The following is a 22,426-nucleotide window of genomic DNA, read 5'->3' as shown; positions in this document are numbered from 1 at the left end:
TGTTTCTATCCTATTCTCAGTAAGTTCAGATCCTATACACTGTATAGACACTCTCTGAACCCCACTCAGGTAGTGCCATGTGTATACCAAATACTCACTTGTATGTTTTTTTTTTCTTAAAAAAATGGGTATTTGATGCACGAGTGGGCTCAAGTGGTAGTGCTTGTGCAGGTATGATTAAACTTACCCCTATTTTCCTGTTCTTCAAACCTTAATTTAATGAACGTGACAGTGATTGTCGATGCAATCGTTTGAACATTTATGTTTTGGATGCCCAATTGCCACTAGTGGGTGAGAATGAGATTTACACTTCTCTGCCATATCATTTAAGTGGTGGCATTTGGACACGGCTGTAAGTTAAGGTTTGGGGTGTTCAAATTTATTTAATATGATAATTAAATCATGTCAAATCGAATCTAAATAAATTAAGTTATTAAGATGGTTGTTGAAATTTAGTTTATTTTTTTTATGAGTTTGAAATTAGTTTGAGTTTGTTTGTTTAAAATTTTTATTTATTTAATTGGTTATTGAATTTGATAATTTAAATTTATTTATTTATTTTAAAAATTTTATTTATTTATTTTACATATTAATAAAAATTTTATTACTAAATATTATTTATTTGTGTTTAAGTTTATTTATTTAATTAATTTTATATGTATTAAATTTATATAATTAAAATTTTATCAAATTGAACATCATTGAACGAAGAAAAATAAATAATTTTTTATCAAATCAAACATCGATAGGACTGAATGTTTAATCCGTAGCACTCCCCGTTACTCAAATTGAGCCGTTTCAATAAGCCGGGTTTGGTGCTGTCCAAGCTTCGAACTCGAATCGAGTCGAACTCTCAGTTCATCTTGTTCAAATAAATTTAGGCCGGAATCGTCTCCATTCCACCTCCCCGCGCTCGCCCTCGCCCTCTCTCCCGATCCAGATCTCGCCCTCCTCCTCCTCCTCCTCCTCCTCCGCTGCCGCCTTCCCGATTCCTGGTCTCATCTTCTTCGCCAATCCAGTTCCTATCCAGAGCTAGTGTTCTCGCTTAGCCCCCGAGGCCGAGGAGCAATTGATCGCGCGCGATGGAGAAGTCTTCCACCCTCCTGATCCACTTCGACAAAGTCTCCGCCGCCATGGCCAACGAGATCAAGGAAGCTCTCAATGCAAACGATGTGGAGGCCAAGATAGACGCCATGAAGAAGGCTGTCATGCTTCTCCTCAATGGCGAGACGCTCCCCCAGCTCTTCATCACCATCGTACGCTACGTCCTCCCCTCCGAGGACCACACCGTGCAGAAACTGCTTATTCTCTACCTGGAGATCATCGACAAGACCAACGCTCGCGGTCGCGTCGTTCCGGAGATGATCCTCATTTGCCAGAACCTCCGCAACAATCTACAACATCCCAACGAGTACATCCATGGCGTCACGCTTCGCTTTCTCTGCCGCCTTTCTGAGCCCGAGATTTTGGATCCGCTTGTCCCTTCTGTCCTCAGCAACCTCGAGCATCGACACCCCTTTGTCCGCCGTCACGCCCTTCTTGCCATTTCCGCCATCTACCGTCTCCCTGGCCAGGCCGGTGAGCAGCTTATTCCGGACGCCTGGAGCTTGTCGAGAAGGCGCTCACCTCGGAGCAGGACCCTTCTGCCTGCCGCAACGGTTTCCTCATGCTCGCTTCGCCGTGCCGTCGCCTACCGCCTTTCCCAAGCGGACCATGTCCCTGACTGGGGTGAGCTTCACCAGATGACTGCCCTTGACCTCATCCGCAAGGCGTGCCGCTCCAATCCCGCGGAAAAGGGAAAATATATCAATATCATCATTTCTCTCCTGAATTCTCCATCTGCTGCAGTTGTCTATGAAAGCTCTGGTACGCTTGTCTCCTTGTCCTCAGCCCCTACCGCCATCCGTGCTGCAGCGAATACCTACTGCCAGCTTCTCCTTTCGCAGAGCGACAACAACGTGAAGCTCATCGTGCTTGATCGGCTCAATGAGCTTAAGTCGTCGCACAGGGAGATCATGGTGGATTTAGTCATGGATGTGCTTCGTGCACTTTCAAGTCCGAATCTTGACATCACTCGCAAGACACTCGACATTACTCTCGAGCTTATCACGTCTAGGAACGTCGATGAGGTGGTGCTTTTGCTCAAGAAGGAGGTTGTTAAGACTCAGAGCACCGAGCTTGAGAAGAATGGGGACTACCGACAGATGCTAGTGCAGGCAATCCATTCATGCGCTATCAAGTTCCCTGAGGTCGCGAGCACTGTTGTTCATCTGCTGATGGATTTCCTTGGAGACACAAACGTTGCTTCTGCTGTCGATGTGGTTCTCTTTGTGAGAGAAATAATTGAGGCTAACCCGAAGCTCAGGGTCTCTATTATCACGAAGCTGCTTGACACGTTCTATCAGATCCGTGCCGCAAGAGTCATCTCGTGTGCTGTTTGGATTATTGGTGAGTACTGCCTTTCACTTTCGGAGGTTGAGAATGGCATTGAGGTAATCAAGCAGAACCTTGGAGATCTTCCTTTTTACAGTGCCGCTGAAGAGGTGGAAACAGCTGATGCATCAAAGAAACCTCAGCAGATCAACTCATCTGCAACTATGTCTTCAAAGCGCCCGGTGGTTCTGGCAGATGGGACCTATGCGACTCAAAGTGCCACTTCAGAAACTGCTTTGTCTGCTCCACCAGTGCTTCCTGGGTCTTCAGGATCACCTGGAAATCTGAGATCATTGATCCTATCTGGTGACTTCTTTGTTGGAGCTGTTATTTCTTGCACTCTAGCTAAGCTGGTTTTGAGATTAGTGGTGGTCCATCCATCAAAAGCCGAAGCAAACAAGTACCGTGGCCTTGCTGATCATGACCTCAATGTTACAATTGGGACAATCTTTATTTCTTCCTCACCCAATTGATAATGACTCGTATGACAGGATAGTGGTATGCATAAGATTGCTCTGCAACAAAGATGACAAGGTTCAGAAAATATGGTTGCAGTCATGCCGCCAGAATTTTGTGAAAATGCTAGCAGAGAAACAATTCCGAGAGGCTGAGGAGATTAAAGCTAAGGCACAATTTTACACGCACAGCCTGATGATCTTATTGACTTCTACCATTTGAAAAGTACGAAGGTAAGGCTTGCTGATTGCCGTAATTTAAAATTGACTTATTTGACTACAATTTATGATCACTTACCTTTCTTCATTCTCTTATTTTCCAAATTCTTCTTATACTTCATATGTAATTGCTATTGATCCTTTTAAATTTAGCATCTAAGAAGAATTTAATAATAGTAACACAGAAAAAATCGACTTTAAAGAATCCAATTTGCGTTCAAGACTTTGCATATTAGATTGTTCTCGTGTTTTCTCTGAAAGGAATTTTTCTTTTAGACCTACATAAAATTCTTAACTATTGTAAGATTTTCTAAGTTGATTTGACATGCAAAGCTTGCAATTGCATGGATAAGGTTTAATGAGAAACATTAGCTAGGTTCAAATGTTGTAATATCTATGGCATGGTATACTTAGAGTATATTTTAGAAATCAAAACAGAAAATCATACCAAACTGATTCAATTCAGTTTAAATGGATTAAATGTATTCATGTGTTTCAGTTCCACAATTCGTTTACATTTAAACATCATCATTGTCATTATTATTGTTATTGAACTTCAGGAGCTCTATTTATGATGAAATTAAACATTCTTGGTGAAGTGCTAAATATCTAAATTTTGGTCAAGCTAAGTTTAGGGAATGTGCACCTATATACTACTCATCTTATATCTTATTACTCTATTATTTTTGCTTGAAAATTTGATGTGCACTTTTAGTTACTCTGCAAGCCCCTAATAAACCCAATGAATAATCTACCCACTTGTTGTTGACATTAGTTGCTTTTACCAGCTGCAAAAATTTAACATATCAATTCTCAGGACCTCTTTTTACTTGCTGGATTGAACTCAGTGCAAGTATATTTCATGGCTTTAAATGAGTTCCTGTGGCCACATAGTTGCTTTCTTTAAAAGACTAATTTGTATTTTTTTTTTTTTTGCATGAACATTACCGAATTTTATTCATTTGACAACTGATATCGCTTAAGCTTAGATTGTTCTATTATAATTGGATCAAATGTCCTTTTTTGGTAATATTGCTGAAGGGACGAGATAAAAGGCAAATAACCGACCCAAATGGTTGGGGAATTTTTTGTTATAGTAGTTACATAAGTGTCTAATCAAGATGTGAATTAATAATCATAATTTAGAGTAGTAGAAATGGGAATATTAAGATGGATGCATAAAGTATGGAGAGAAATTGAGTGTAACTCCACAAGATGATAACATGAGAAACTGAGTTGAGTTAATATGACGTGTTCAGAGGGAACCAATAGATTGTAAAGCAGCATTGATATATTTACTGTAAAGTCTAATCCATCAATTTTGAATCCAATTTAAGATTTTTCTTGGGTGGTATTGAAGGAGTTGGAATGCGATAACATTGATTTCTTTACAAAAGAAGAGCAGTTTCTCTATTGATTCAAATGCTGTGCCTATGCTATAGGGTAGGGATAGAGGAAGAGGAAAAATCCTAGAGTGGAAGCTCTAAGGGATAAATGGGGACTAAAGAAAACATAACTAATGTAATAAAAGTAATTTAATTATTTTTGTTATTCCTAATGAACCTTACTAAAGGTAAATGGAGGAATAAAATTCATATTGCTCAATAGCTGACCTCAAAAAAAAATTTGGGACGAAGAATTAATGATGATTTGTGGCGTTTAAGTTCTTAACAGTATAATTTTAATTATATTTGGTTTTGGCTACAACATAATATGCCTCTATTTTCAGAAGCACAATTAGGCTCCCTTCTTTTGAGTCATATCAAAAGAATATCTTTTTTTTTTATATTTATTCTTACACTCTAGAATTGGATTTTTTTTTTTAAAAAAAAATAGCTTTACTAAACGCAAAAAATGTAGCGTTTGATATGCTAGGTACTCCATGGGATAATAATGAAATATACTTTTACTTCGAACCAAACTAAATATTTAGATGATTTTCAGTGCCTGCATATTTAATATTTAGAACCAATTACTTTATAGCCACCATGGATGCAAATTATATACAATTTTTTGGTATGGTTCAAGATGATTTCAACCTTCTAATAGAAATTAGATAGTTGTTTAAAAATCATCTAACTCTGCTTAACTGGGATGAAGCAAAAGAGGAGAGGGGCAAAAAAAAGATAGCGTGTCCCACTGTGATAATTTAGAATAAAAAGCAGGCTTGCCCCTATTATTAACTTATTATGCATCCATGTGTACTGTCACATACTGAATATTTTGTAACCTGACCACACATTTCTTTCATGTGTTTTTTATAACATGAAGTTTACTTCTTTTCTCATTTACTGTAACAAATGGCCCCTTCAATTGCCACTTCAATTATTGGCTGGACTTCATAAAACTTAAGTTTGGATTAGGTCATGCTCTGAGAAGAAGTTATTATTACAACTTTGATTTAGTTATCCATTGAATATATTTCATAACCAATACAATCACGGAAGTTTGTTATTTATATGTGTTAATATTGGCAGGGTATGAGCCAGCTTGAGTTGGAGGATGAGGTTCAAGATGATTTAACGTACAACTGGAGAATTTATTAAGGATGGAGATGATGCTAATAAATTGAACAGAATTCTTCAACTAACTGGATTCAGTGATCCTGTGTACGCTGAGGCATATGTCACAGTTCATCATTATGACATTGTACTTGATGTCACCGTCATTAATCGAACAAAGGAAACACTTCAGAATCTGTGTTTGGAGTTGGCAACCATGGGAGATTTGAAACTTGTCGACCGACCTCAAAACTATACTCTTGCTCCAGAGTCAAGCAAACAAATACGTGCTAATATAAAAGTCTCTTCAACTGAAACTGGAGTTATTTTTGGTAATATTGTGTATGAAACTTCGAATGTGCTTGAGAGAAATGTTGTTGTCCTTAATGACATCCACATCGACATCATGGACTACATATCTCCTGCCACTAGTGCTGATGTGCAATTTAGAAACATGTGGGCAGAATTCGAGTGGGAAAATAAGGTATTTCTTTGCCTTTATAAACTCAGTTCTGTATTCATGGTTGCTGAAGTATGTCTACTTGTTTGACTTACCAGAATCAAGGATAATTTTTTTTTAACAAATATACATACAACTATTGGTTTAAAAGATCATCATAACTGTAAAGCATATCTGGCATCTGATGAACTTCGACTTGGGTATTGATAAAAGTTATTGATAGTACAAAACTATAAAATTTATTCTGTAAGGTGTTTTTTTTTTAATAAAATGCTTGATTCCTCTAATTTTCCAAAAGTTTGAGCCTGCTGCCCTTGAGGCTATGTTTTGAAATAACAGGCTGAGTTCATTGACAGAAAAATTAAGTTGAGAAATATCAACATAAATCTTATGTATTCTATTCAATTCTTAATAAAATATAAATTGGATAGATAGAAATTACGGAAGCGTACCAGAATCCATAGTATGCAATCAATTTTTGGATAAGATCTTCAATTTGCAGATCTTTCTTAGTATCCAGAGAGTTTTGTCGATGAGGAAACAAAACAAAAGCATCTTCTGCAAACTGGGACCATAACCCTTATTTATAGAAACATAAGTTTGGCTATTTCTAATTTGGCCCCTCAACAAATTAGAAATTGCACATGGTATCCACATTAATTTATTCATAACAATTAAACCCTTAAGTCATATTCCTTAATCATAAAATTGATCACATAATTTTTATGACTTATTTAATTGATGACATTAGACATTTATAATTACAATTATGGTCCCAAAATTCTAACAATCTCCTATTGGATCATATATGTAAACTTATAAATGTTAACCTTAATGAGCTCATAACTTTTGTCATCATAGCTGTAGGGTTTCCTTAACAATCTCGTCCATTAATTATATAGACATAGGATCAATGTAGTCTTCGTTGTATCTTTCACAACTAAACTATCAATGGTAATGTACATCAATATAATCAAATGACATAGATCAATTATGAATATGTGGCATGAAAATTACATGCAAGGTGATCTATTCATGTCAATTTTCAACTGGTCCTCTTTAACCAAAGTGAGATCAAAACTTTAACTTAAGTTATACAAAGTGTAAAGAAGTAAACATTGAACTTTATATCTGATCAGATAATCTCCAAATACATATGTTTCATCAACATAACCAAACATATATAGAAAACATGTATAGTACAAACTCCCACTAGATCTAGATTTCACCAAACTGAAAAACACTCATATGAGTGGTATGCTCATAGAAGACATTGGGTGACAAACCCTTTGTAAAAGGATCTGCTATCATAGAGTTTGTGCCTATGTGTTCTATCGAAATCTGTCCGCTTTGTACTCTTTATTTCACAACAAGGAACTTGATATCGATGTGCTTTGATTTTGTCGAGCTCCTATTGTTGTTAGAATACAATACAGCTGATCGATTGTCACAAAATAACTTCAGTGGTCTTTCAACCTTTCCCAAAATACGCAGCCCAGTGATAAAATTTTTCAGTCATATTCCATGATTAGATGCCTCATAACATGCTATAAACTCTGCTGCCATGGTAGAAGAAGCTGTCAATGCCTGTTTGGCACTTCTCCAAGAGATAGCTCCGCCGGCCAACAGAAAAACATAACCTGAAGTGGATCTCATGCTATCTTGGCATCCCGCAAAATCAGAGTCAGAATATCCCATGATCTCAAGAGTATCTGACCTCTTATATGTGAGCATGTAATCACTAGTTCTCTTTAAATATCTCATTACCCTCTTTGCTGCTTTCCAATGATCCATTCTTGGGTTGCTTAAATATCTGCCCAACATTCCAATAATGTACGCAATATCCGGACGCGTATAAACTTGAGCATACATAAGGCTTCCTACAGCTGAAGCATAGGGAATCTTTTGCATTTCTTGAGTCTCGAGGCTTCCTTTAGGGCATTGTTTAAGACTAAACTTGTCTCCTTTAGCGACTGGGGTATTACCTGGTTTGCAATCTTGCATGCCAAATCTTTTAAGCACCTTATCGATATAGTTCTTTTGCGATAATCCAAAAATACCTCGAGAACGATCTCGGTGTATTTGGATTCCTAATACAAAAGATGTGTTACCAAGATCTTTTATTTCAAAATATCTAGATAGAAATCTCTTAGTATCGTTCAACATACCTATATCGTTTGTGGCAAGCAAAATGTCATCAACATATAGAACCAGGAAGATATGCTTACTCCCACTGAACTTATGATACACACAATCATCTACCATATTTACCTCAAAACCAAATGAGATTATTATTTGATGAAATTTGTGGTACCATTGACGAGATGCTTGTTTTAACCCATAGATGGGCTTCTTAGTTTGCAAACCATACTCTTTGGATCTCTTAATACAAAGTATTCTGGTTGCACCATATAGATTGTTTCCTCAATGTCTCCATTGAGAAAAGCTATCTTGACATCCATCTGATAGAGTTCCATATCGAAGTGTGCGACAAGTGCCATGATTGTCCTTAAAAAGTCATTCGTTGAAACTGGAGAAAAGGTCTCTTTAAAGTCAATACCATATTTCTGAGTATAGCCTTTAGCTACAAGACGTGCCTTATACCTTTCCACATTACCATTTGAATCCCGTTTGGTTTTAAAAATCCACTTACAACCAATGGATTTCACACCTTCTGGTAATAGGACAAGTTCCCAAACATTATTGTCTTGCATTGACTTATACTCTTCATTCATTGCCTCAATCCACTTTTGAGAATTTGAATCTTGCATGGCTTGACGAAAGTTGATTGGATCATCCTCCGCCATACCATCATTTTCCTCATGTTCTTGAAGTAGTACTATGTAATCATCCGAAATAGCACTCCTCCTTTTTCTAGTGGACCTTCGTAAAGGCACTTGTTCTACATGCATTGGTTCTTGAGTTTGTTCTTCTGGGAGTTGATTAACAATGTCTTGAACATTTCCCTTGCCTTTATACTGTTGGTGCGGGAAGCATCCGACGATCGAACCTTAGTTTTGATAATGGCAAAGGATTCAAAGTTAAGTTAGTGTGCGATCTAATACGTTTGAATAAGTGTTTCAGGAAAGTCCTAGCTGCGGTTAGGCAGGTGAAAAACCCTAAGGGGTGGTAACCTTAGGTCCTAGGGGGTGGTAACCCTAGGTGGAGGAAAACCCTAAGGGGCGGTAACCTTAGGTCCTAGGGGGCGGTAACCCTAGGTGGAGGAAAACCCTAAGGGGCGGTAACCTTAGGTCCTAGGGGGCGGTAACCCTAGGTCCTAGGGGGTGGTAACCCTAGGCGGAAAGTCCAGTCGGTCTAGAGGACCGGACTGGCATCAGGTAATCTCTCCTGAGGGGAGTAGGTGAGGACGCGTTCCCCGTAGAGGGAACAGTAGGCGTCGGGTCGACCTAGGGTTTCCGGTTGGGAATCCGAAGTCAGACTCGGACAGTCCGAAGACTGTCAGTTCTTCTTTACTATGTTTTATCAAATTCTTTTCGATCCTACAATTGGTATCAGAGCTCGGACTGCCAGAAGGTTTAACCGCTGACTGTGCACAAGAGCGATGGTCTGATTGAGCCATGTGGGTATAATATTAACCTCGAACAAAGAAAGTAGGGGCTCCTATGTTCGGATCAAGAGGACCAGACACCAGGCAGGAAGTCCTAGTTGCGGCTAGGCAAGGAAGTCCTAGTAGGTCGGGTGGATCGAGGGGCAGGAAGACCTGATGGGTCGAGGATCGGACGTGGGAAGCCTATGACCCTTTGTTTGAGGGGGGATTGTTGGGGTTGCAATGTTGCAAACATAGTCCCATATTGGAAACACATGGGAAAGATCATGGGCTTATAAGAGAAAAGATATCTTCATTGGCATGAGGCTTTTTGGGTAGAACCCAAGAGCAAAACCATGAGGGCTTACGCCCAAAGTGGACAATATCATGCAATTGTGGAGATATCTAAATTCTTTTCGATCCTACAATTGGTATTAGAGCCCGGACTGCCAGAAGGTTTAACCGCCGACTGTGCACAAGAGCTATAGTCTGATCGAGCCATGTGGATACAATATTGACCTTGAACAAAGAAAGTGGGGCTCCTATGTTTGGATCAAGAGGACCAGACATCAAGCAGGAAGTCCTAGTTGTGGCTAGGCAAGGAAGTCCTAGTAGGTCAGGTGGACCGAGGGGCAGGAAGACCTGGTGGGTCAATGATCGGACGTGGGAAGCCTATGGTCCTTTGTTTGAGGGGGGATTGTTGGGGTTGCAAGGTTGCAAACATAGTCCCATATTGAAAACACATGGAAAAGATCATAGGTTTATAAGAGAAAAGATTTCTCTATTGGCATGAAGCCTTTTGGGGAGAGCCCAAGAGCAAAACCATGAGGGCTTAGGCCCAAAGTGGACAATATCATGCTATTGTGGAGATATTTAAATTCTTTTCGATCCTACAATTGGTATCAGAGCGGGGTCGCTTTGAATTGGTGCAACCACCATTCAAACATTTTTCGTGGCTTTGTCGTTTATATAGGTTAAAAATATAACCTTACGCCTTTCGTTTTTTCCCTCCAAAACTGTTTTTGAAAAATTAATTTTCATCTTTTCACCATTGGTTGGAATTAACAAAATATTGCATTTTCAAAAAATTTGTAGTAATATTTTTTTTAATATTATTTTTATATTATTTTAATAATATTTTATTATTTTTTCTCAAAATTCCTGAATTATTATTTTTATGTCTCTCCCGCACTACTAATCCAAGACTAAGTCTTGGAACAAGTTTTATTGTGTTTATTTTGCGAGATTGTCTTTCTAAGATAACCCATCAAGAAGGCTATAACACTGCTCGCCCATCGCTCTTCTCCAGAGATAATTTTGGAGATTGGAAGGGTCGGATGGAGGCGTATCTCCAGACTCACTTTGAAGTCTGGATGATCGTCAAAATCGGACTTCAACTGCCAACTAACGGCGCCGGCAAGCCACTACCGTACGAGAACTGGGACGCGAACCTTATCAAAAAGGTAGAAGCAAACGCAAAAGCAACGTATACACTTCAGTGTGGCTTAACGAATAAGGAACTGAATCGCGCCGGCTCATTCTCAAGTGCCAAGGAGCTGTGGGAGAATCTGATTGAGTTACACGAAGGTATTCCTAATACAAAAACAGGTAACCATGTTTTAATAAATAAATTATTTTTTGAGCAGACTAATACTAGTCCGGCCGAAGAAGGTGTTGCGTTATTTGCAGGAACAAGCAAGACGAAGAAAGCACTGAAGGCAACATGGTCCGAGTCATCAGATGAATCCGAATCGGACGAAGAAGAGCAAGCGAGCCTTTTCGCTCTACCAGTACTAGCACATGTTGCTGAAACCGAGTCCGAGTTCGAGCCCGATTCAGAAACCGAGAGCAAATCAGACACCGAGTCCGAGCGAAGCCACGGATCCGTATCCATTTCTGAAGGACCCAAAACCACTGTAAGTGCTCTAATTTCAAGTATTAGCTTAGATGATTCAGAAAATTTAATTCCTTACTTATTAAAGAAGTTGGCTAAATCCAACGTCCGGGTTAAGTCGCTCCAAAAGGAGGTAACAGTCCTTAAGGAAGCGACTGACTTGAGTGCTTTAACTGAGCCAGTTCAAATTGGAAATTCGACTCAAGTCCAACAACTTGAGGAAGAAAATTCTAATTTGAAAACTCAAATTAAAGAACTCAAAGACACGTTGGAACGGTTCACCTTGGGTTGCAAGAATTTGGATCTAATTCTTGGAAAACAACGAGCCATTTACAACAAATCCGGACTTGGATTTAAGACCAAAACAAAATATAAATCATATCTGTCTCTAGTTAATAGAAATAATAGAAACATAATTCAAGCATGGGTCCCCAAGTCCAAATTAATTAATCAAGTTGGACTTGGTCAATATTGGATCCCGAAGGATCAAATACATTATCTCAATAGACCTTATCGAGGCTATGATCCAGGGGGAGCTAAAACAATTCAAATTCGAAATTAACTATTAAAATTCAAAATTCAAATTCGAAATTAATTATTAAAATTCAAAATTCAAAATTAATCATTCAAAATTCAACATTCGAAATCAATTATTAAAATTCAATTTCAAAAAGTCGAAATTAATTCAAAAATCCAAAAATCAAAATAGAAGGAGGGTCCAGAACAGCTGGCAACTCCGAAATTTATTTACCCGACTGGGTAACCGAACTTAATCTACCCGAAATGGGTAAACAAGAGTAGATTACCCGACAGGATAAGTAAGGATAGATTAAAAGGGTTAGATTTAACTTGAAACACAGTACTGGCGAAGTTTTTTGGATGATAGTAAGTTAGGAAAGCTTGGGCATCGCATGTCTAGGAAGATATGGCTTCGACCTGGTGCATTTGGCCAAGTGGAACTGACCGAAACTACCCTTAAATGGATCCTAACTAGTTAGACCAAGGTTTAGTATCAAGTTCAATGGGTATGACTATTTGGAAAACCTCGAAGGCATGGTTATTTTAATGAGCTCCTTGTGACTCACCATAGCCCAGAAGTTTATCCAAAGAATGCTTACTTGTTGAACCCAAAGCTAAACCTGAATCTAACACAAAGTTAAACCAAACTCTTAAATTGAACCTCAATTCATCTCATAAAAATTATAGGATTCCTTGATTGAAATTCAGATCGGGTGAGATGACTAAGTAATTAAAAACAAACTGATTGAAATTCAAATTAATTTCAAAATTACTTCAAAACTTAATTTTAAAATTCATTTAAAAAATCTTTTAAAAATTTATTTTGAAAATCATTTTAAAAATTCATTTAAAAGTCCTTTAAAAATTATTTTGAAAATCATTTAAAAAATTCCATTAAAAATCTTTTCAAAATTATTTAAAAATCTTTTAAAAATTAATTTAAAAATTACTTGAAAAATCTTTTTAAATCATTTAAAAAACTTTTAAAACCAAATTTTAAAAATCCTTTAAAAATTATTAAAAAAAACTCTTTTAAAAATCATTTAAAATTATTTGAAAAATATTTTGAAAATTCATTTCAAAAATCTTTTGAAAATGCATTTCAAAATCATTTTTTAAATCATTTCAAAATATTATTCAAAATGTTATTCAATTAATTTAAAAGGGTTTAAAAATCTTTAATTCTCAAATCATATTATAAAATTATGATTGCAAATGTTAACTCCATCTCACGTTCACTTATATGCTAAACATGCTTGTTTATCTAGAATGAGTGAGATGTAAAGATAAGAAAATTTTTTTAACCTCTCATGCTTGGACTCCTGAACCCAAAAATTTATTAAGACATTTATTAAGGAGAAGTGATTTTAAATTGGTTTTAAAATTAGTTTTTCGTTAAAATAAAATTTTAACTTGACCTCAAAATTAAAAACTATTTTTTTACTTATCTTCAAAAATTCAGGTTATTCTTAACTTAACTTTAAAATTGAAATTATTTATGACCTAGCTCTTAAATTATAACTCTTCTAGAATGTTTTCAAAGCTAAGTCTTTATGTAAAACCTCTTTAAGCTAAGTACTTAATCAAGTCTTCTTTAACTAAGCTTAGTTAGACTATACTCTAAACTTAGCTATTTGACAAGAAGTTTTCTCAAGGCAATCAGTTTTAAGCTGAATATATAGTTAAGTATTTTCAAATTTAGCTAAGTATTTTTTAAAGTTAAAAAAAAAAGGAAAAAAAATTTAGATAAGTGTCTTTCAAAGCAATTGTTTTCAAATGCTAAGTTCTGCTGAAAATGGTAAGTATTTTTCAAAGCATTCTCAAAATTTCATCAAAATAATTTTTTTAAAAACTAGGTCTTTTTAAGGTTAAATACTTAACAAAACTATTATCTTCATAAGTTTAGCTAAGTCTCTGATAAAAGTATTTTAAATTTAAAAATCTTAGCTAAACTAAGTCTTGATCAAATTTCTTTTGCTAAACTTCCTCTTTAAAAACTAAGAATTTAAAGTGTTGTGATATCACAAACATTTGCTTAGTTACTTGTTAAAGACAAAAATAACCTTATGTTAGCTAAAAGTATCTCTCAAACTAAAGGAAATGGAAATATTAAGATTAAGCATACTTGTACTTTAGGGCTCTGATACCTGATCAACACCAATTAGATAATTTAATTGTTGCTTGCACTTAAGGGATCTGATACCTGATCAAAACAAATCTTAACTCATGCTTGGTCTTTAGGGCTCTGATACCTTACTAAAACAAAATGGCAAGCTATTAAACATTAAGGTTATCGCTTCTCCTTTGCCTTAAGTATTCTTGAAATTCATTTCAAAAACATGCCTTAAACAACTTTTCAAAAACTTCTCCAAATTTAAAACTTTCAAGTGTTCTCTATTTTGAAAATTCTTTTTGGAATTTTGTTAGAAAATTATTTAAGCTGAAACTTTTTTGATAATTCGTTAAGTTAAAATTTTTTTTATTAAGTTAGAAAATTCTTTAAAGTTTGAAAATTTTTGTTAAGCTGCAATTAACTTCTTTAAGTTGAAAATTTTCCTTGGAAATTTTCTTTAAACCTGAATATTTTTCCAGAAAATTTCTGAAGTTGAAAATTGTGTCTTGAAAATTTCTCTATGAAAATTTTTGGAAACTCCTCAAAATACACTAAGTTAAAAAGAGCTCCTTTTTGCTATATCTCTTTATGCAAAATCAATTCTAAGGTGTTGCCTTTCACTTGCTCCTTGCCTAAGTTAAAATGTTTTCTGCTAAATTCTGTCTTGAAAAGTTAAGTTTTTCAAAACTAGCTCATTTTTGATATATGGCAAAGGGGGAGAGTAGAGAAATTCAAAGAAAAATTCAAAGAAAATATTTTAAAGGGTGCTTGTATTAAGGGGGAGCTATGGCTATTAGTAAAAAATTCAAAGAGAATAACTTATATTAAGGGGGAGCTATGTTTATGCTTATCTTGCTATCACGCTTATCGTGTTTCTTGTGCTTATACATAACTGCATATTTTTTTACTTAACATTGAATTTCGGTTGCCATTATCAAAAAGGGGGAGATTGTTGGTGCGGGAAGCATCCGACGATTGAACCTTAGTTTTGATAATGGCAAAGGATTCAAAGTTAAGTTAGTGTGTGATCTAATACGTTTGAATAAGTGTTTCAGGAAAGTCCTAGCTGCGGTTAGGCAGGTGAAAAACCCTAAGGGGTGGTAACCTTAGGTCCTAGGGGGTGGTAACCCTAGGTGGAGGAAAACCCTAAGGGGCAGTAACCCTAGGTGGAGGAAAACCCTAAGGGGTGGTAACCTTAGGTCTTAGGGGGCGGTAACCCTAGGTGGAGAAAAACCCTAGGGGGCGGTAACCCTAGGTCCTAGGGGGTGGTAACCCTAGGCGGAAAGTCCAGTCGGTCTGGAGGACCGGACTGACATCAGGTAATCTCTCCTGAGGGGAGTAGGTGAGGACGCATTCCCCGTAGAGGGAACAGTAGGCGTCGGGTCGACCTAGGGTTTCCGGTTGGGAATCCGAAGTCAGACTCGGACAGTCCGAAGACTGTCAGTTCTTCTTTACTATGTTTTATCAAATTCTTTTCGATCCTACAATTGGTATCAGAGCTCGGACTGCCAGAAGGTTTAACCGCTGACTGTGCACAAGAGCGATGGTCTAATTGAGCCATGTGGGTACAATATTAACCTCGAACAAAGAAAGTGGGGGCTCCTATGTTCGGATCAAGAGGACCAGACACCAGGCAGGAAGTCCTAGTTGCGGCTAGGCAAGGAAGTCCTAGTAGGTCGGGTGGACCGAGGGGCAGGAAGACCTGGTGGGTCGAGGATCGGACGTGGGAAGCCTATGGCCCTTTGTTTGAGGGGGGGATTGTTGGGGTTGCAAGGTTGCAAACATAGTCCCATATTGGAAACACATGGGAAAGATCATGGGCTTATAAGAGAAAAGATATCTTTATTGGCATGAGGCCTTTTGGGTAGAACCCAAGAGCAAAATCATGAGGGCTTACGCCCAAAGTGGACAATATCATGCAATTGTGGAGATATCTAAATTCTTTTCGATCCTACAATTGGTATTAGAGCCGGGACTGCCAGAAGGTTTAACCGCCGACTGTGCACAAGAGCTATAGTCTGATCGAGCCATGTGGATACAATATTGACCTTGAACAAAGAAAGTGGGGCTCCTATGTTTGGATCAAGAGGACCAGACACCAGGCAGGAAGTCCTAGTTGTGGCTAGGCAAGGAAGTCCTAGTAGGTCAGGTGGACCGAGGGGCAGGAAGACCTGGTGGGTCAATGATCGGACGTGGGAAGCCTATAGTCCTTTGTTTGAGGGGGGATTGTTGGGGTTGCAAGGTTACAAACATAGTCCCATATTGAAAACACATGGAAAAGATCATAGGTTTATAAGAGAAAAGATTTCTCTATTGGCATGAGGCCTTTTGGGGAGAGCCCAAGAGCAAAACCATGAGGGCTTAGGCCCAAAGTGGACAATATCATGCTATTGTGGAGATATCTAAATTCTTTTCGATCCTACATATACTTCATGGAAATCAAACTCTTCAGAATTGTGCTTGTTTCCGCCTTGTCGCTTTTGGCAAAGCGCTTTTCAATCTCATCGAGATATTCCTTAGCTTTGGTGACACTATTAGACACCGCGCCCGTAAAAGCCTCAGGTATGCCGCGCTTGATGATCATAAGACTCATGCGGTTAGAGCGATCTCACTTCTCATATTTAGCTCTCTGTTCAGAGGAACTAGTATCTGTAGGAGCAGTGGGTTGCTTTGTCCTAAGCGCAAGATCCAGATCCATGCAGCCAAGAACAATTAGAATGTTCTCCTTCCAATCCTTAAAATTTGTACCATTAAGGATCGGCACTGAACTTAAGTTAGCAGAAATAGTAGCAACATTTGCTGAAAAGAGAACACAAGAATATAACATAACTAACATACTCATTTTGAATTAATTAAAAACAAATGACAAATCCCATCTAAAGATACCTAGTGCAACAACAATATCAAGTCTTTGGACAGTAATATTATTTGCAAGTGGTACTCTTTTATGTAATAATCAAACACTAACAATAATGCATGATAAATAATAAACCTATCTTTAGATCGGTTTATTATATGCATGAACTAAAGAAATCCTTATAATTGTTATGTGTTTATTATCACAAGTAAATGTATAATTTGTTAAGTATAAATCTTCCTTTGGACCGATTAATACTCACAGAAATATACACATTTACACTTTATTTAATATCTCAATAATATTTTAATTAAAATTAAATTCAAATAATAGAGGTCACTTTGGTGATATATAATTTAAATTTAATTGAAATTAAAATAATAGATATTAACCGAACAAATATAATCCATTTAAAAATTTAAATCAGTATTATAAAATAATTTAATTAAATTATTTTATCCAAATAATTTAAATTTAATGGATTGTTTTAAAGGGGATAAAATAAGGGCAATTAAAATAATGGAGATCACTTATTTGTACCCATATAATTATCTCGTTTTTTTTAATGCCCATTTTCAAATATAATAATAAAATATGAAATGGAAGAAGCGTGGCCATCTTTTTCCCAACGTGGCCATCGTTTCCTTTGAACGTGGCGTCAAAATTTTCTAAACCACGTAACTGTTTATCTCCTTCAGGCCGAACCACCGTCAACCGACAGCATTCCAAACGGATCGACCAACGCAGCGACGTCCAAATATGTGGATTTTGTATGAAGAAATTGTTCGTTTATTTCTTCCTTTCTTCGTCGCACGCCTCCATGCTACACATAACCGCCCGAACTGCGGTTGTCGACCACGACAGTCTAACCAACAATATACTGGGGCAGTCGCTGGCCCTTTCCATTGTCGGAACGCCTGTCACCTTTGTCATTGGCTTGGCGTCTACTTGCACAGAAACAGTGTGAGTAAACCACAGCCAACTCGCTGTAGGAATTTTTCAGCCAGTTGCGAGACTGTTCACAGTGTTCGGCATGGGAGCAAGCGACGTTGATAAAATAAAATCGCAAGATCCAGTATCAAAATCGAGATTACACAAAGATAAATCTTTGTAATCAAAAATTATTTTCTTAAGAATTTGGAATAGAAAGCTCTGATACCAATTGACAGAAAAATTAAGTTGAGAAATATCAACAAAAATCTTATGCATTCTATTCCATTCTTAAGAAAATATAAATTGGATAGACAGAAATTACGGAAGTGTACCAGAATCCATAGTATGCAATAGACCTGACCACGGTTCGGAACCGACGGTTTGACGGTTCGGAACCGCCGGTTCGACGGTTCCAGGCAGGTCGACCCTTAACCTTAACCGCCCAAGACGGTTACGGTTCACGGTTCAGAACCGCCGGTTCACGGTTCGGTTCACGGTTCATCACGGTTCGTCACGGTTCAAGATTAATATGTTAAGAAAAATTAAAAATTAAAAATTAAACATTAAACATTAAAAATTAGAAATTAAAATTTATTAAAAAAAGGGCTTGCACTTATTTAAGTTGCCTACGTATCCCTTTAGGGAAATCAAAGCCCACGTAGTTTTTTTACATTTTTATCCTTTTACATTTTCATTCACTTCCATTTCCTGTTCCTGTCGTATTTGTTCCTTCAGTATCAAAATCTTCAACTTCGTCATCTGAAAGTTGCATTCCTTGGATTCTTTTCTCCGCTCTGGTCCAATCGTCCAGTAATGCTTGGGCTTCCAATGAGTCGGGAGACAAAGTTGATCGTCGTTCATCTAATATGTTGCCGCCGGCACTGAACGTCTGCTCCACAGCAACAGTTGACACTGGACAAGCTAAAATTTCTTTTGCGATCACGGAGAGAACGGGAAAGCTTTGAGCCTTCTGTGACCACCACTTTAAGATATCGAAGTTTTCGCTATCTGCTTCATTAAAATCAAAAGAAGTCGTAAAATAATTCTCAAGTTCCTGTGTGGAACTTGAGGATCCCCGTGGACGTTTTGTTCGTTCTTTTAATAAGAGTTGTGCTTTTGTAAGTTTTAAATTACTACTAGTAGTTTGTTGAATTTCAGAAATATTAATTTGTGTTCCATATTTTGCATAATATTGATTATAAATATCATATAAATAAATTCTAACATTATATATAATATTAGCGGGATCATGGGAAGAAGAATCTTTAATTGGAATTAAAGCATCATAATATAAAGTTAACATTTCTTGTAAAACTTCTAATTTAAATCTAGGATCTAAAACAAATGCAATTAAATAAATTTCAGGAATTAAATAAAAATATTTTTCCCATTTAGTTTTCATAGCTAAGATGCAAGGAGATAAAGATTCATTATTAATATGTTCATTTAAAACTAATAGTATATTAGAAAAATTTTCTAAAACTAATTGAGCAGTGGGATAATAAACACCGGAAAGTTGTTCGGTTGCATCATTAAATACTTTTAAAATTTCACAAATACTACTACAAATATTCCATTGTTGTGAAAATAAATATATATTAGTATTAGTGTTTTGTGCAAAAAATGAACATAATAATTCTTTATATTGAAATGAATCTTGTAATAATTGGTATGTTGAATTCCAACGTGTTGGTACATCACGTGGAAATTTTTTAGGTCTCATTCCATTAATTTTACAAAACCTACCCCATTGTTTCATTATAGATGGATGAGACCATAAATAAGAAATTGCAATTCTAATTGGTTTAATATAACTTTCTAAAATTTTTAAACCATCTTGAACACATAAATTTAAAACATGGCATACACAACGAATATGAAAAAATAAACCTCCAATAATAGGTTGACAAACAAATTTTAGATCATCTATACAAGCGGTATTAGAACTAGCATTATCTAATGATATTGAAAATATTTTATGAGTTAAACCATATTCTTCTAAAATTAAACATAATAATTGTGCGATATTATGAGCATTATGTGATTCATCAAAAACTCTATAAGCTAATAATCTTTTTTGGAGGTTCCAAGAGTTATCGATCCAATGACAAGTCACACCCATATACGAATGTGTTTGCCAATGATCACTCCAAATATCGGAACATAAAGAAACTTTATTATCTAATTTACTAAATTCATCAATTAAATTCTTTTTTCCTTGTTTTACTAATTTTTTAATTATACGAGTAAGTGTAGTCCTAGAAACATGTTTAGCACATGGATTAAGAGATTCTTTACAAAAATCTTCAAATGTGCATTTAGATCCAAAACTAAAAGAAAGATGTTCTACGGAAACAAATTTAGCTAATGATTCTCTTAATTTATTATCCGAATATAAAAATAAACCGGAATCGGTATTACCGCTAGTTGAAGAAAATCTTGATAATTGTGTTTGAGAACGGTCGAGTCTATATTCCATCGGGTGCTTCGTTTCTACATGTCGTTTCAACGACCCATAGCCGCCGCCGGCTTGGAATTTGTAGGAAGCATTGCAGTGCTTACATTTTGCACGCATTTCTCCCGACGGAAGAGTGACATTCTCAAAATGTTTAGTAAAAATAGAAGACTTTAGAGAAGGAAGTTCCCGAACCTTAGAAGTAATTGCATCGGTACTTCCTTGTGTTTCGGGTGTCGGATTAGGAAGATGCTCGATTTCATCATCGGTGGATTGAATATTAGGGTTGGGGTCCTCCTCCCGCGGATTCATTATTTGCTTTCCCTTCCGAGCTCGAGATGATGCACCTTCGCGGCCTCCTTCCATTGTAATTGAAAATTGAAAACGAAAGCGTGTAGAGATTAGAGAATACGAAAATGAGATTAAGAGTAGAGAAGATGTGTGTGAAAAATGATGAAATGAGCTCTCTATTTATAGAGTTTTGATAGTAACGGACACTAAATCATAGCCATTGATCAAAAAACGGTCAAATGATCCTAACCGTTGAAAAAAATACCTAAAAAACCCTCCCAATGGCTACGAACCGCCGGTTAACCGGCGGTTCAAGCCGTTTTAAAAATAATAATAATAATTTTGCGGCTGAACTGCCGGTTCAACCCGCCGGGTAACTTGCCGGGCCGGTTCCGGTTCGACCCGGCGAACCGGGTCAACGGGCCGGTTGCCCGTTGACCCGGTTACGGGCCCGGGCCGGGTCCGGGCCAGACCCGCCCCGGGGTCGGGTCTAGTATGCAATCGATTTTTGGGTAAGATCTTTAATTTGCATATCTTCCTTAGTATTCAGAGAGTTTTGTCGATCAGGAAACAAAACAAAAGCATCTTATTAGAAATATAAGTTTGCCTATTTCTAATTTGACCCCTCAATAAATTAGAAATTGCACATGGTATCCACATTAATTTATTCATAACAATTAAATCCTTAAGTCATATTTCTTAATTATCATAAAATTGATCACATAATTTTTATGACTTATTTAATTGATAACATTAGACATTTATAATTACAATTATGGTCCCAAAATTCTAACAATCATTTCTAGGCTCATGGTTGAGTGATTTTTCCCTCCTTTGACAGCTACTGACCTTTAAACATTTTTTTTCCCTTGCTTTGTTTAGCAGGTTGACCATTGACAGATGGATTTTAGAACAGATCCATCTCTAAAACAGATGGATTTTAGTACAAATTAGCTTTAATTCTATCTCTAATTCACATTACCTTTTAAATTCATTTCAGGTTGCTGTTAACACGATAATACAGGGCGAGAAGGAATTTTTAGATAACATAATCAAGTCAATAAACATGAAGTGCCTCAGCCCACTGTAAAGTTCCTGAGCCATGTTAACTTCCACTCAATCAGTTCATGCTTTTCATAATCCTCTAATATTTATCATCGTCTTCTTTCATCAGTTCATGCTTGTCATAATCCTCTAATATTTATCATCGTCTTCGTTCATGTCTTCCCTTTTTTTTTATTTGCCAGCACTGCACTGGACGGGAACTGTGATTTCTCGCAGCTAACCTGTATGCAAAGAGCGTCTTCGGGGAGGATGCCTTGGTCAACATAAGCGTTGAGAAGCAGGCTGATGGCAATTTGAGTGGTTACATCAGGATAAAGAGCAAAGCACAAGGAATTGCTTTGAGTTTAGGCGACAAGTTCGCCCTCAAACAAAAGAACACAAGTTAGCATTCTGTCCTATTCTTTTTTTTTTTACAGTGTTTGGTATTTCAATTCTTTCAAGCGGGGCTTCCTGGTTGATTCACTTCTATCGTTTCTTTCACTCGAGCCTACATTCTCCTCGACCACATTCTTTTTACATTTATTGCAACATTTCAGTGTACTGGTACAACCGTACAAGAAATTGATCCTGTGTTTTATGTAAGAGTTCATAATTTTATTTTTCAAAAAAGACTGGCAAAGACAAGAAAGCTTAAGAAAGAGTCATGATACAGAGTCATGATACTTCCGGTCTGCCTACTGTAGA

The 22,426-nt window shown here is 36.8% G+C and overlaps 1 pseudogene; it reads left to right on the top strand.

The window, feature by feature from the left end:
• Window positions 1–954: 954 nt before the first annotated feature.
• On the top strand, window positions 955–22,128 carry LOC122011527 (annotated as a pseudogene).
• Window positions 22,129–22,426: the final 298 nt, after the last annotated feature.

Source organism: Zingiber officinale, chromosome 8A (genome assembly GCF_018446385.1).
Source record: "Zingiber officinale cultivar Zhangliang chromosome 8A, Zo_v1.1, whole genome shotgun sequence".
NCBI lineage: Eukaryota > Viridiplantae > Streptophyta > Magnoliopsida > Zingiberales > Zingiberaceae > Zingiber > Zingiber officinale.
Note: the sequence above shows the minus strand (reverse complement) of the source record. Positions and strands in the feature narration are given on the sequence as shown.